Here is a 15,671-nt window from a genome sequence, read left to right on the forward strand (position 1 = left end):
TACTTTGGCCACCTGATGGGAAGAACTGGTTCAGTGGACAAGACCCTGATGCAATAAATATTTTGCAAGTTTTCAGTACAAATTGATGGAATTTTATAAAAGTAATAAAAGAAAGTAAAGAACCAATAATAGCTAAGAATATTTGGGGGAAAATGAGGTAGGAAGATTTGCTCTACATGATATACATACTGTGCTGTGCTTATTCGCTCAGTCATGTCTAATTCTTTGCAATCCCATGGACTATATAACCCGCCAGCCTTCTCTATCCTTGGGGATTCTCCAGGCAAGAATACTGCAGTGGGTTGCCATCCCCTCCTCCAGGGGATCTTCCCAACCCAGGCATGCAACCCAGGGCTCCTGCACTGTAGGCAGATTCTTTACCATCTGAGCCACCAGGGAAGCCCCTATATGATATCTACTGTACAGCTATTTAAAAAGCAATCTGATTAACAATCTGTATAATTTCTTATAATTCTTTAAAAGTGATAAACAGAAAAGAATTCTTATCGTGACAAAGAGTGACTATCTCCAAATATTCAATATCATACTTAATATTAAAGAACAATAAGAGGAATCCCCTTACAGTCAGAGGGAAAAATGCCCATTTCACAATTTACTTTTTTTTATTATTCTGAAAGTTCTAGCAGGCATAACGGCAGTAAACATATAAAAGGAATGATTATTATAAAGAAGACAAATATATTAGTTGTAGGTGGAATTAAATATCTAGTAAATACAGGAGAATATTAAAAATTATCAAATAGGTAAAAAGTTCAGTAAAATAGCTGAATACATGATAAATATGCAGAAACCAACAGCATTATACTACTTTAGCAAAATCTCAGATTTGCTAATTGAAATGGAAAAATACCTTACTTTTAATATAAGGGAATTATGAAATACCTAAAAGTAATCTTATCAAGACATATGGAAGAGCTTTAGAGACAGTTTGGGGTAGTATAGAGTGAAATGCAACAAAACAGAAAAGAACAGAAAAGACTAAAGTAAGGTTAGACATAGCACATTTTAAAAGCATCATAAATTCAAAGTTGAATAATTATACAATTAATAAGGCTGAGGAAATTGATTACTATTTTGAAGAAAAATTCACCTAATATAAAAATAAGTACCATGCAGATGAAAGATACAAATAACTTAACCAAACTAAACTACCTCCTTATTGATCCTCTCTGATTATGTTTCTTCCTTTGCCTCAAATGCATACCTTCCCCCTCCCTCAACTCTTCACCTGGTTGACCCTTAAGATTCCATCATTACTTAGGTTAGAAATTAATTTCTCCAAGAAGACTTTCTTGAGCCCTCACTATACAGCCCCAAGGTTGGGTTTGGTCCCCCTCCTGTATACACATTCCCTTTATCCTAAGAATCATCTCACTAGATTGTAACCATCAGTTCCATAAGTAGGAGTTCTGTGAGGGACCATACCTTGGTCCTCATTGTAGCCCTAGTGCCCTTCCTTTGGCCATCTAAAGTAAATATATTCTGGGATTCCCTGGTGGTCCAGTTGGTTAAGACTCCATACTTCCACTGAAGGGAGCATGGGTTTGATCCCTAGCTGGGGGACTAAGATCCTGCATGCTGAACTCACAGTATGACCAAATAATAAATAACAACAAAATTTAAATAACAACAACAAAAAACAAAGCTCAGTTCTAAAAAATAAAATTTTTTAAATATATATTCTTCCTGAAACTCCCTTTCTACTCTCTGCCCCTCACTGCAAGCCCTCTCTTCTTTCTATTCAGGCAGTTTCCATTTTCAAATGTTGGCAATTTCAAGAGTACTTGATTCACTTTCAGAGCTTAGACCTAAAATGCCTTCAAACAGCTGGTTTGCTGTGGCTCTCATGAAATGGTGGGGTTATGGAAAGATGTTCACAAAGGAATCCTTCTCTTGATTCTCATTATTCCTTCAAAATCTCCTCTGTGCCTAAGTTGTTACTTGAGGTTTTTCTTTATTGTGTTGACTTCTGAATGGTACATTTCCTTTAAAAATAATCAGATTAGCATGTTTAACTTCCCTCCCTCTGGTAATTCAGGATTTTGTTCTTAGTGGATGAGTAGCAGATAACTATCATTTTCACTCACTTTCTCGTGCCATATTTTAAAAAGATTTTTAATCAGAGGATAATTGCTTGACAATGCTATGCTGGTTTCTGCCATACAACATGAATCAGCCATATATGTGTGTAACCAAAAGAGCCATACATGTATGCGCATGGCTGGGTTGGGCTCTCTGTGTTATACAGTAGCTTCCCACTAGCTAGCTATTTCACACATGGTAGTGTAAATTCCATAAGATCCCAAAGCCATATAGCTCTGCAGGCAACGAAGCAGATCCCCAGTCCACGACAGTCCTTCCATTCTCCTCCTCTGCTTCTCGATGGTTCTTCTGCCACTACTTCAGGCCATCCAAACAGCCTGACCATGGTCTTTTCTCCACCAAACCCATCTCATCACAGTTCATTCTCCCTAAAGCACAGTTAGGTGTTTATACTCCGTAATCTGTAAAACCCTTAGCTGTTCCAAGGCCTTTATTTAAAAATCACCATTTCTATTTCCCCAAACTCCCTGTTATGCAATTGTACTCCCTCCAGTAACACCAGAGTCATCATTACTCACTGAGAAAACTTAGCTTGCCTTTTTTGATTCCTTACATTTTTTATATTGTTTTCTCCTTCTAACTCGTAAAAATGTGGCCCCTTCAATCGTGATTTGAAATCTTTTCTGTCCTTTCTGTCCCCCTCACACATCACTTCCAATATACGGTCATTCCTCTCCCTTTCAGCCAGCTGTGGTCTTGCTTCTTTGAACATCCATAACACTTGCTATTTCCTTTTCAGGGATTATGTATGACTTTTACATGAATTCCTGCCATTTGGTTACACGCTTTTGTCTTTCTTCTGGCTGACAAACTTCTTGGGAGCAGAGATATTTTTCTTTCCTTTACATACAAAAATGTGTAGTGCTCTGCTCAGAGCAGATGCCCAAGAAAATATATTGAATTAAGAAGAAACATCTATGGGTCTTATTAATATATTTTAATTAAATAGATATCCTCAGATCTAAATAGTTCTACTGTACTTTTTTACTCCTTTTAGTTTTATTTGGAGCTGACAAGTAAAAAGAGAGTTCTATATCTGTGCAAACTGTATTGTTTAAAAAGTAACCCCTAAAAGTAACAATTAAAATGATATTTTACTATAAAACAACTTACACTATTTTAGATGCAGAAAAATATCAATAGAGTAGGGTATAAGGATAAAATACTGGAGGTAGGATAAGAAGAACAGGGTAAATTCAGGGTGTCCTCTGTTAGCAAGCTAAGGAAAAAAGGAAACTATTCAGAAAACAAAGTGAAATGATAATCACACCTGGTCTTTTTTATTTATTTGTTTTTTAATGATTTTTTTTTCACGTGGACCATTTTTGAACCTGTTACAATATTGCTTCTGTTTTATGTTTTGATTTTTTTGGCCTCAAGGCATGTGGGATCTTGACCAGGGCTGGAACCCACACCCCCTGCAATGGAGGTGAAGTCTTAACCACGGGACCACCAGGAAGGTCCTACACCTGGTCATTTTTAAAAAGTGAGTCACACCCACAGCACTGACAGACAAGCTAACCAAACACTAAATAAGAAACAGTAGTTCTAGAAAAAAATACGATTTTAATTAAGAGACAACTAAACAATGTTTTGATAAAAGAAGTATTCATTTCAGGACTTTCACAAAGCAGTACATTGTTCTTCTAGGTCATTGCTTTTAAACCAAGGGTGCAGATCAGAATCACAGAGGGAATTTTAAAAATCCACCCCAGAACACCTAAATTCTTATCTTCCACTGGGAGAGGAGGGGATTCTGTTCATGTATTTTTAAATATCTACAGATGTGATTCTGATTTACGTTCTGTGACATGGGCATGGTTTTGTGGGTCTAAAGCTATTCAATATGGGGGGTAGGGCTCTTCAGGAGAAAAGAAAGCAAAATTGGGAAGTGAATTGTATGTAGGATGACCATGATCAGAGTACCTCTTTTAGATGAGCTATGGCATTACTTTATTACTTTATTTTCATTACCAAAAATAAAATAATAAAATAAAAATAAAATAACTGTCATTATCAATGATAAAAATAATGGCCAACACTATTTATTCACACACACACATACACACACTCTTTTTCTGTCTCTCACTACATCACAGATACAATGCTACTCCCTTCATGAAACTGAAAGTGTTAGTCACTTAGCCATCTCTACTCTACAACCCCATGGACTGTAGCCCGCCAGGCTCCTCTGTCCATGGGATTCTCCAGTCAAGAATACTGGAGTGGGTAGCCATTCCCTTCTCCAGGGGATCTTCTCGATCCAGGGACTGAACTCAGGTCCCCTGCATTGCAGGCAGATTCTTCACCATCTGAACCTCCAAGGAACCGCAGGCACTTCACATGTGTGTACACTCCATTCAACTTTCACAACCCTATGAGAGAAGTACTGCTAATTATCTTCACTCAGAAACAAACAGGTTTACTGAAGTAATGTGTACAAGGTTAAACACTGACTAGACTTTAAGGCTGAAATTTAAACTTAATTCAATCGCTTACAGCAAGTATTTAGAATTAAGGATCAAGGCTACAAGTATCATCCCTAAAACTTAAGGGATTTCTCAGTTAAATAACCAGTGAATAGGAACCATCCCTGGACATACTATTCCTCCAGTACTTGCTGATTTACACAGACTGGGAAAGAATGCATAGGAGCATCAGAACAATCATGTCAGCTAAAGGAATTAAAATTTGACCTTTTGTTTCACCATTTCTATCTCCAGCTTTCCTCTTGGCCCAGAAGCCACCAGCCTGCAGTTCAAACAGTGCTTCACAAGATGGCTCCCTTGCTATCTTTAGTTGCAACTTACATCATAAAATCCTACATCACAGTTGAATAATGGCAAATCTACAGGAAGCTCCCTATTTCTTAAGTTGCTTTTTTATTTTTTGCTAACAAGATACAGTTATAAAAATCTACAACTGCAGGTAAAGGTTGAAGGGAAATTCTCTTGCAAAGTAATCTTGCCAAAGAGCAGCAATCATCTACCTGGACATTGTTTCTAGTTTTTCACTTAATACATTGGAACTGCATCCTTTCTCCTCTCACTGATTCAAATACGTGGGAGGAAAGAAAGAGATCCAGTGAGGGGAGTGGGAGCAAGAGGGCATATTTAAGCAGTGCTAGAGCTTCAGCCACTGGTGAGAACAGCCTAGACCACACGGGTCAAGGGAGAAGTAAAACATCTCACCTCAACGTTCTTCTCAGTCCCCAGATGCCTCTCCTAGTGAGAGCATCTCATTGTCCGGGATTAGATTCTCAGTGTTCAAAGATGTGCATTTTGATAAAACATGACCACTAAATGTTGGTCAACAATTTCATCTGAAGCTCAAGCCAATAAACAGAGATCTGTTCAAGGTGTAATGAAATGTTATTTCTATAAATGGCAGCAATTCACGTGCTATTTAACTGCCTCTTATTATCTGGTTCTCCTCTTATCCCAAGAGGGGAGAAAAATGATCCAACAGCATCAATGAAGTGGCAAACTATTTCTTAGCAAGCAATGTGAATAACTTACATTTTCCCACGCATGTAGAGACTGTAATCAAGAATCTGAACTATGATAAATGCATTTTCTGGAAATCATACTTTAAAGGTTATTGTTAAAAGAATTTTCTGATAAGAATTTTAGTACAATTTGATGTTATCTTCCTGGTCATACACAGCATCAAATGACAAACCATCAAAGCAATAAGGAAAACCATACTGTCTACTGGAAAACATTCTGTCTTGGACCAACCTCTGGAAAACATTCTGTCTTGGACCAAACTCTGGTCTGGCTCTTCTGAGTTCTCTTTTGACTAAGCCTTGGGCTCCCATGTCCTTGTTTATAAAGTTCAGTTCTAGTAAGAATCCTGTTGAAGTTCAGTTTATCCAGAACTGTGCTCCCCACCCCCATTCTCAGTATTTGACCATCTTTTTTTCCTTATCCTTCATCATTGCCCAGGTGATACCTGATCACCTCTGACAGGCCTTTAGCAAGAGTCTTGTTAGGGGGACTTCCCTGGTTGTCCGGTGGTTAAGACTCTGCACTCACAATGCAGGGGGCCCAAGTTCGATCCCTGGTCAGGGAACTAGATCCTGCATGTTGCAACTGAGAGCCCACGCTAAGACCTGATTCAGCCACATTAAAGAAGAAAAACAAAATTCCTGTTAGGGTGGCTTGGTGAAAATCAGCCCCTTGTGTTTCCTCATATCCCCTTTTAGTCACTTTCTATTTATGGATTCCCACCCTGTGCTCTTTGGCTATAAATCCATACTTTGCTTTGCTGTATTCAGAGTTGAGCCCAGTCTCTCTGCCTTACTACAAAACTACTGCAGTGGTTCCTACACCTATCATATGGCCCTGGATGAAGTCTGCCTTACCACTCTAATGAGTGTTACTGAATAATTTTTTTTAACATTATAAGCACTAAAATGATAAAACTATACAATACCTTTAAAAAGAATATATTAGACATAATAAGTGTAATTTTTTTCTCTTTTTCATTTTAGAGAGTTGGATCTTGGAGGCCATTGATAATCTGAACTGCCAAGAAAGCTACACAATCTTTGATATGCAATAATTTTCCTCAACTGCAAACAGACTCACTCAAATCTCCCTTCAAGGATACGGAGGGCAATATAGTATAGTGATTAAAACTGCAGGCTCTGGAGCCCCAAAAAACTGGGTTTGAATTCTAGCTTTGCCACCCTATCACTGAGGAAGTTACTAAAAAAATTTTTGAAAAAACACCGTGCCTCTGTTTTCTCATCTGTGCAGAGTGATGAGGCTTGTGTGATATACTACACAGGAAGGACATGCTATGGTGCTTGGCACATGGCAAACAGTTGGTGAGTGTCAGCTGGCCAATGCCACCTTCCTGCCATAAAGCTGGCTCAGGTACCGCCACTGGTGCTCTGAATAAATGTCCATCTCACACACACCTCGGTCGCTCAATCGTATCTGACTCTTTGCGACCCCATGGACTGTAGCCCACCAGGCTCCTCAGTCCATGGGATTTTCCAGGCAAGAATACTGGACTGGGTTGCCATTTCCTTCTTCAGGGGAATAAATGTCCACTGTTGATGAAAACAACGGTGATAAAGATAGTGGTGCTCATGCTGACGCTACTTTTCCCACTGAAATGTGTTTAGAGTAAGGAGGAGTTAAGCCGATATTATTTTTCTTCCTTAAAAAAAATTTATTGAAGTATAGTTGGTCTCAGTGAACTCTGGGAGTTGGTGATGGACAGGGAGGCCTGGCGTGCTGCGATTCATGGGGTCGAAAAGAGTCGGACATGACCGAGCGACTGATCTGATCTGATCTGATAGTTGGTTTACAATATGGTGTTAGTTACAGGTGTGCAGCAAAGTGAATCAGTTATACAGATACATATATCCACTCCATTTTAGATTTTTTTTCTCATATAGATCATTACAGAGTATTGAGTAGAGTTCGCTGTGCTGCACAGTAGGTCCTTGTTGGTTATTCATTTTATATAGAGTAGTGTGTATATGTCAGTCCCAACCTCCCAATTTTTCCCTCCTCCCCTTCCCCCCCTCCAGTAACCATAAGTTTATTTTCTACATCTGTAACCCTATTTCTGTTTTATAGATAAGTTCTTGTAACCATTTTCTTAGATTATAAATATAAGTAATATTATATCACTTATATATTATATGGAGAAGGAATGGCAACCCACTCCAGTGTTCTTGCCTAGAGAATCCCATGGACGGAGGAGCCTGGTGGGCTACAGTCCACGGGTCGCAAAGAGTCGGACACAACTAAGCGACTTCACTATATATTATATGTTCACTTATAATATATAAGTGATATTATATGTTATTTGTTTTTTTCTGTCTGGTCAATTCCACTCAATATAACAATCTCTAGGCCCATCCATGTGCTGCAAATGGCATTATTTTGTTCCTTTTTGTGGCTGAATAACATACCACGCTCTTTTTTCATGCTCTTCACTGGGCAGATTACACCATGGAACAAAAACAGTTATATGATACCAAGCAAATAATGAACAAAGCACTCTGTGTTACTGCAATTCACTGGTTATTGTCACAGCCAACCAGGCATTGGCAGCTATTAGATATTTCATCCGTCATTAGCAAGCAGCAAACGTAATAACTGTATCACAGCAAAACCTATTGTTTTGGAGGAACTACTTTAACATCTCTGTCCACAGGATCTCTGGACAGAATCTTTTCTGAAATGGTCTATTACTTTTCTGTTTTCACACTATAAAGTACCACAAATAAAGAGGGAAAAGTCACCTTAAGTTAGTGAACAAAATTATAAGATGTAAGAATTGAAATGGCAAATAGAACTCTAACCCCATCATTACACAAATACGAAAAGCTGAGGCCAAGAAAATTGAAGGACTGGTGGTAATTAGGCAGCAGACGCTGAAGAGACGGAATGCAAAGTTTTTAAGTGCTGAGTGTCCATATTTAATACAGTTTAAGTTAAAATTGAATTATGGTATAAGGATTTTTCTATGCTTGTCTTGGCTATTACTCTGGGGCAGTAATTCAAACCTCATCAACTACTGCCAGGGTCAAAAAGGGAAAGAAAGAGAATGTGACAGCCAGCCTGCCTGAAAGATGTACAATTATCCAGATACTGAACCTGAGTGATGACAGCTGAAGTTGGGTCATTGAGATGAAAGAATATATCACCCAGACCATTAAGAGACATGGGTAAATTCAATTTAAATTTAATATCCAACATTTTTTAAGATGCGCCTCAGATATGAGATTAGATTTCCATGCATTCTTTGATTTTGACAAATTAAATATCTTCAAACTAACTTATTTGTGTATCTTATTTTAAAAAAAAAATACACTAAAAAATGAAAATTAAGGATGCTTATTTCCGTGTCTAAAAATTTATATCCTCAACATTAAGAGAGTAAGGCCATTTATATAAAAGGTTTTCCACACATGGTAATGGCAGATATGCTTTACTTAATCCAATATTCACAAGTAACAAGTGTTGGAGGATCCATCAGAGCCCTGCACTTTTCAAGTTGATTTTATCCAAATTACTTATACATTTTTCCAAAGGTAACAATGGCATCATTCATTCACCTAGAAAGGTAGAGTCTTGAAACACTCCCTAACCATTAGGAGAGACAGGTGGACAGATACGATCAGTTCACAAGGAATTTATGGTAAATCATATATACCCTGCTTTTCTCAACGTATAATGCAATAGAGGTCAGAGATTATGAATGTGGACCCTGCAGCCAAACCAGGTGGATTTAAAACCCCACTAAATGCCATCTACTCGCTGCATGACTCAGGCACGTTATCTAAACTCTCAGTGCCTCCCTTTGCTTATCCTAAAATGGGAATAATGACAGCAATACCTTATAGGTTGTTGTAGGGATGAAAATGTTTGAATATATACATAAAGTACTTAAAACAGTACCTAGCACATACTGAATGTTATGAAAGTGTTAGTCACTCGATTGTGACCGATTCTTTGCAATCCCAAGGACTGCAGCCCACCAGGCTCCTCTGTCCATGGAATTCTCCAGGGAAGAACAAGTGGAGTGAGTTGCCATACCCTTCTCCAGGAGATCTTCCCGACCCAGGGATTGAACCTGGGTCTCCCACATTGCAGGCAGATTCTTTATCATCTGGGCCACCAGGGAAGCCCTACTGAATGTTACACTTCTTTGCTATTACTATGTTATTACATAAGGGACCATATAAAAGACAAATATTTCAGTCTGATGCCACAGTTTTGCTGACTTCTCAATGTCTTTTGGGTTTTATGTATATATGCTAAGTCACTTCAGCTGTGTCTGACTCTTTGCAACCCTGTGGACTGTAGTCCGCCAGGCTCCTCTGTCCATGGGATTCTCCAGGCAAAAATGGGAGTGGGTTACCACGCCCTCCTCCAGGGGATCTTCTTGACCAGGGATGGAACCTGTGTCTTATGTCTCGTGCACTGGCTTTATAGGTCTTACCAGTCTACACCTATCAGTGTCTCAGTGGTAAAGAATCTACCTGTCAATGCAGGAGACCTGGGTATGATTCCTGGGTTGGGAAGATCCCCTGCAGAAGGAAATGGCAACCCACTCAAGTATTCTTGCCTAGGAAATCCCATGGACAGAGGAGCCTGGCCGGCTACAGTCCATGGGGTCACAAAGAGTCAGACATAACTTAGCGACCAAACAACAACAGCTAATCTACGTCTATTACATAGTTCTGTCAAGCAACTATCAAAAGCTCAAATAATCCACCCAACAACTGTTGGTGATTCATCACTCATAGGCTATTAATTTTCACTGGTTCTGTCCTATCTAATGCTCTGCTTTATGTGGGTCATTTCCTTTGGTGTCTAGAATTTATTTCCCACAGATAGTAGAAACTGTGCTCTTCTCAGCCTTGGGACTAGGAGAAGAGGGTAGGGAAAGGCCCATCCCCCAAACTCTGACCGGGAACGTTTGAACTGGAAAGATGTATAAAAGGAACTTAACACTGAGAATCTACTATGAGGGAGAGACTGTGGTATCCTAGGCACTTTGGGCATGTTTTCCTCAATTAATTCCCAAAGTAACATTCTGGAAAACATGTCTTAAAACTTAGGGCTCAGAAATGTTAAGTAAAACAGACCTGAGCAATTGAAAGTGACACAACCAGCATTTAAATGCACTCTATGTGACCTGGAAGCCTTGCGCCACTATGGAAACAGGCTGCCTGCTCTCGGATATGATCCACTCTCCCTCCCCTGCCACAGACAGACACGCACACACACAAATGATTCCATTTACCTGTTTTAGATATATTTGACATTCATAGGGTTTAATTCAAAGGAAGGATTCAAGAGGTGGTAGACTGGGAAGGAGAATGACCATCGCTGTTTCTCACAACCTGCATCCTTACTTCTTAATTTCTTATACAGTCTCATTTGAACTTGAATTGAAGCATGAACACACATACATACACAATTACAAGAAGGCCTCATTGTGCCCGAAATGTGAATTCTTGAGTATATTTTTCTCTTTTCTATAATCCCTTTACAGCTATGAAGACTATCTCAGATTAAGTCCTATACCTTGAATTCAGTCTATTAGAAAACCTAATCCTGAAATGCAAGATTTTTTTTAATTTATTTATTTTAATTGGAGGCTAATTACTTTACAATATTGTATTGGTTTTGCCATATATTTTAGTAAGAAATCGATAAGACACTCTTAAAGATAGCTCAGGAAAATGGCTATAAAACATGATTTCCTTGTTTCCACAACAATTCAGAGCCTCTAGAGAGAGAATATGGGAGGCTTTTCCACTTGGTAGAAGGCAGTGCACTGAAATTACTAATTGGTAGCTAACTCTAGTTATGTTATCCTGCTACTAAGCCTGCCCACATTGAATTAAGTGGGAAGAACTTTTGAGGCCCCCATTCACACTCTATGTTCACAGTTTAGAAACACAAATCCAAAGCAAGAACAAATAATATAAAAACTGGAAAAGAAATATGATCTTTTAAACTCCTTTAAAATTGTGCCTCTCATTCCCAGCCTATTTTCCTGGTCTAGTCTTTTTTTCCTGGTCTAGTCTTTATTTTCCTTTATCCAGTACCACTTTTTTAATTGTTATATTTGCATGCTTCCCTTTTCTTGTTTTTGTTTTAATTTTTATGAAATATAGTTGATTCGGGGGCGGGGTGCTCCCCAGGTGGCGCTAGTGGTAAGGAACCTGCCTACCAATGCAAGAGACACAAGAGATACTGGTTCAATCCCTGGGTTGGGAAGATCCCATGGAGGAGGAAACGGCAACCCACTCCAGTACTCTTGCCTGGAGAATCTCATCGACAGAGAAGCCTGACGAGCTACAGTCCATAGGGTCACAAAGAGTTGCATATGACTGAAGCAACTTATGACGCATACATACTTGATTTATAATGCTGTGTCAGTTTCGGTGTTCAGCAAAGTGATTCAGTCATACACGTGTGTGTGTGTTCTTTTCAAGATTCTGGCTTTACAGGCCAAATAGCCTCTGTTGTACTATTCAACTCTGCCATCACAGTGTGTAGACAGTCAAGACAATACTAAAATAAATTGATGTAGCTCTGTTCTAATAATTATAGAACAGGAGGAAGGCTGAATTCTTAAAATCCAGAATGTCATGGATGGGCATTGTAATACTCTAGTTTTCTAAAGCATTTTTTATCATGTTTACAGAAAACAATTCAGAATCTGCAGGATTTTGGAAGAACTGAAAATATTTGACACTATAATATCACTCAGAGCTCAGCAGTAACATAAGATTTTCTTATTTTTAGCAATGTGCTTTTACATGGCTTCTTTCTGACCACTGTACTCAGTTCTCTAAGCAGTTATTTTGTCCGCCAGCTTCTACACCAGCATTTTACTACAATGTTTCTGACACAGTACTTTTTTTCTCAATTTTTGAAGTGCTACAAAATGTTACTTTCTATCAGTCTAAAATTTAAAATAGAAATTATTCAAGCCAATGGTTTTAAACCCTTCTAACAACTATGGGACACTTTGAGAATCTAATGTACATTATGGGTCATCTCTCCAGAAAATAAGATTATAAACTCCTGAGGCTTAACGTACCAGAGGTTCACAGAATTTGAGTCACAGAGCTCATTTCAACCTTTATTGGACAATGAGGAAAAATGGAGGAAAAAAGCATCTTCTTTAAAATGATGAATTTTAATTGCATAGTAGTTAAGCATTATTAAATATCCTTTGAATTTTCATAAAATCCTGGGGGACAGGAAGCACAACTATTCACTTATTAGGAAATCATATGGACTATTCACATGAGAAAATAATTCAGAGATGTTCAGTGATCTGGTCAAAAGTACACAGTGAATAATGTTAGAATCAGGACAAACCCAGGTCTTCTGGTTACAAATTGTATTTTTTTTTCTTTGCTTTATGTTTTTTAGTCCAGTGCTTGGCAAATGTTTTCTATAAAGGGCCAGATAGTAACATTTTCAGCTTTGCAGCCATACAACCTATGATGTACTGTTCAACTCAGCCATTATAGCATGAAGGTAGCCAAAGACAGTACTAAAATAAGTGGACACAGCTGTGTTCTAATTACATAACAGAAGCAAGGTTGGATTTTGCCCACAGGGTCATAGTTTGCTGACCCCTGCATTATTTCACTTCTACATCAAAGGTAAACTTAGTTGTTTAATTTATTTTCCTAAATGGTTTTACTGTTTTTGTATCATCATAATTCTGACCTTGATAAGTGATCATTAATAAAATGCAGTTGGCCCTCCATATCTTTGGTTTCTGTATCTGAAGATTTAATGAACCATGGATCAAAAATATTTGAAAAAAAATTTCCAGAAAGTTCAAAAAAGCAAAACTTGAATTTGGCAAATGCTGGCAACTATATCCATAGCATTTATATTGTATTTACAACTACTTACATGGCATTTACATTAGGTATTAAAATTAATCAAGAAGTGAATTTAAAGTATATGGGTTAAAGTATAATCTATAGGTTATATACAAACACTGTACTATTTTATATAAGAGAATTGAGTATCTATGGATTTGGGTACCTCTGGGGGTTCTGGAGTCAGTTCTTCCACGTATATCAAAAGGTGACTGTACTCTAAATGCTAATGGAACCCTATGCAATATCACTAATGAGTGGCAGCAAAATCTCTGCCAAGAAACTAAAACTAGAATTTTATATATTGATTCTTATTTTCATTTTGAGATAGTGACGCTGATGAAACTCTGTAGAGGGAGGTAAATTTGGAACACAATCTCCTTCAGTAGCACAATATTAGATGTGAAAAATGAAAATCCTATTGCAGTGATGGAGTTAAGGAGACACAATTTGAAAAAGCAAATTAAAATACAAACTATATTTTGTTATCATGTTTAATTACTTGGACTATCAAATAACATTCAAGGAAGTATCTAATTAGTATATTTGCTTGTGGAAGTTATTAGGGCTGTCACAAAATACCCTGGTTCTTCTGATCTCAGGGCAGGAGAGCACTTCCCCACCTATACTCTTGAAGGGAGTCTGGCTAATGTCATGTTGGTAAAAACAGTGTGTTCACACACACAAAGCATGATCAGCCAGAGGTCAGTTTTCCACACTCTCCTTCTTACAAGGGCAGGGCCCTCCCATTGATCCACACTGGACATACAATGTGATCAGGAAATAAACTTTTAATTCTGTAAAGCCAACAAAATGTGAGGGTTGTTTACTACAGAAAATAACTTGGCAGATACAGAGGCACAGATTTTTTAAATGATATAGAAAAACATTTATACAAATAGTAGTTCATTTGGTAAAGAATCGGCCTGCAATGTGGGAGACCCGGGTTTGATCCCTGGGTCGGGAAGATTCCCTGGAGAAGGGAATGGCTACCCACTCCACTATTCTGGCCTGGAGAATTCCATGGACAAAGGAGCCTGGTGGGCTACAGTCCATGGGGTTACAAAGAGTCGTACATGACTGTCTGACTTTCACTAACTTTTATTATTCTCAACTAATAGTTAACACCTTGCTTCATTATATATTATTCTGATGATCACATTTTAGGCCACCTAAATATCATTAAAATCATTCATTTCATTAGATCAAACTACAAATTAACTAGATGAAGAAACTAGTCAAATCTAACACTGAGCATTGTGAGAATAACTGGTTTGAGCACATCTTAAGTATGTGAAGGCAACATTATAAATATTATAATAATTAAAATGAATGGATCAAATCTTTAAGAAAGAATGAACTTTCTTTGTTAACATTAGTAACATAAATAAATGTAACATAAAGTTTAATAATAAAATAAAAATTACCCTAGTAACAAAATTAGTTTTGATTTATTATACTGTCATTCAGTGTACAAACTGTTTTTACATACACGTTTATTTAACCTTCACAACAATTTTGATTGTGAGAAACACTAGCCCTCTTTGATAAAGAAGAAAATTCAGGATAATAGAAGAACTATGATTTGCTTAAAAGAATACAACCCTAGTTAGCAGTAAAGACAAAACCTAAACAACTTCTCTGAAATGAAATCTGATGTTCCTTCTCCTGCATCACTTCTTTAAAAAAATGCGGAGAAATATTTTCATTCTGAGAGATACAATGTAAGTAAAACTACATGAACACATACAGAACTTCATTGACTTGCAGTATAATATTTATTAGGAGGTCATGTCTACATCTGTTTTTTTATGCATCAAATGAAATGTAAACAGAGTTTCTATTAAGTCATCCACAGGTAGCAGTGAAGTAACCTATTAAAACCTGCATTGTTTGAACAGGAGCTGCTTAAGCAGATCATGATTTATTCCATACCCTCTCTTTCTTTTTCCTTCTCTTGCTGCTTGCCTTTGGACATTTTTTGTTAGCATCTACAATAAGGGAAACTTAAACTTAGAGAGGAAAGGCACAACGTATCAACCAAACTTGTCCACTTGTCTGTTGTTTTTTCTTTAAAAATAAAGTTATTAGGGAAAGAAGTTTAAGATTAGTAATTAACATGCATTTTTGAGACCTGTGGCACTGAAGAATTGAT

General features: G+C 37.7%; 1 protein-coding gene and 1 non-coding gene across 6 annotated transcripts in view; one reads left to right on the forward strand and one right to left on the reverse strand.

The window, feature by feature from the left end:
- Positions 1 to 15,671, reverse strand: part of KCNK2 (potassium two pore domain channel subfamily K member 2) — a 225,171-nt gene that overhangs the window by 73,667 nt on the left and 135,833 nt on the right.
- TRNAV-CAC (transfer RNA valine (anticodon CAC)) lies at positions 6,126 to 6,198 on the forward strand. The gene has a single exon. It is a non-coding gene; the product is annotated as a tRNA-Val (tRNA).

This window comes from Bos taurus, chromosome 16 (genome assembly GCF_002263795.3).
Source record: "Bos taurus isolate L1 Dominette 01449 registration number 42190680 breed Hereford chromosome 16, ARS-UCD2.0, whole genome shotgun sequence".
NCBI classification, from domain to species: Eukaryota; Metazoa; Chordata; class Mammalia; order Artiodactyla; family Bovidae; genus Bos; species Bos taurus.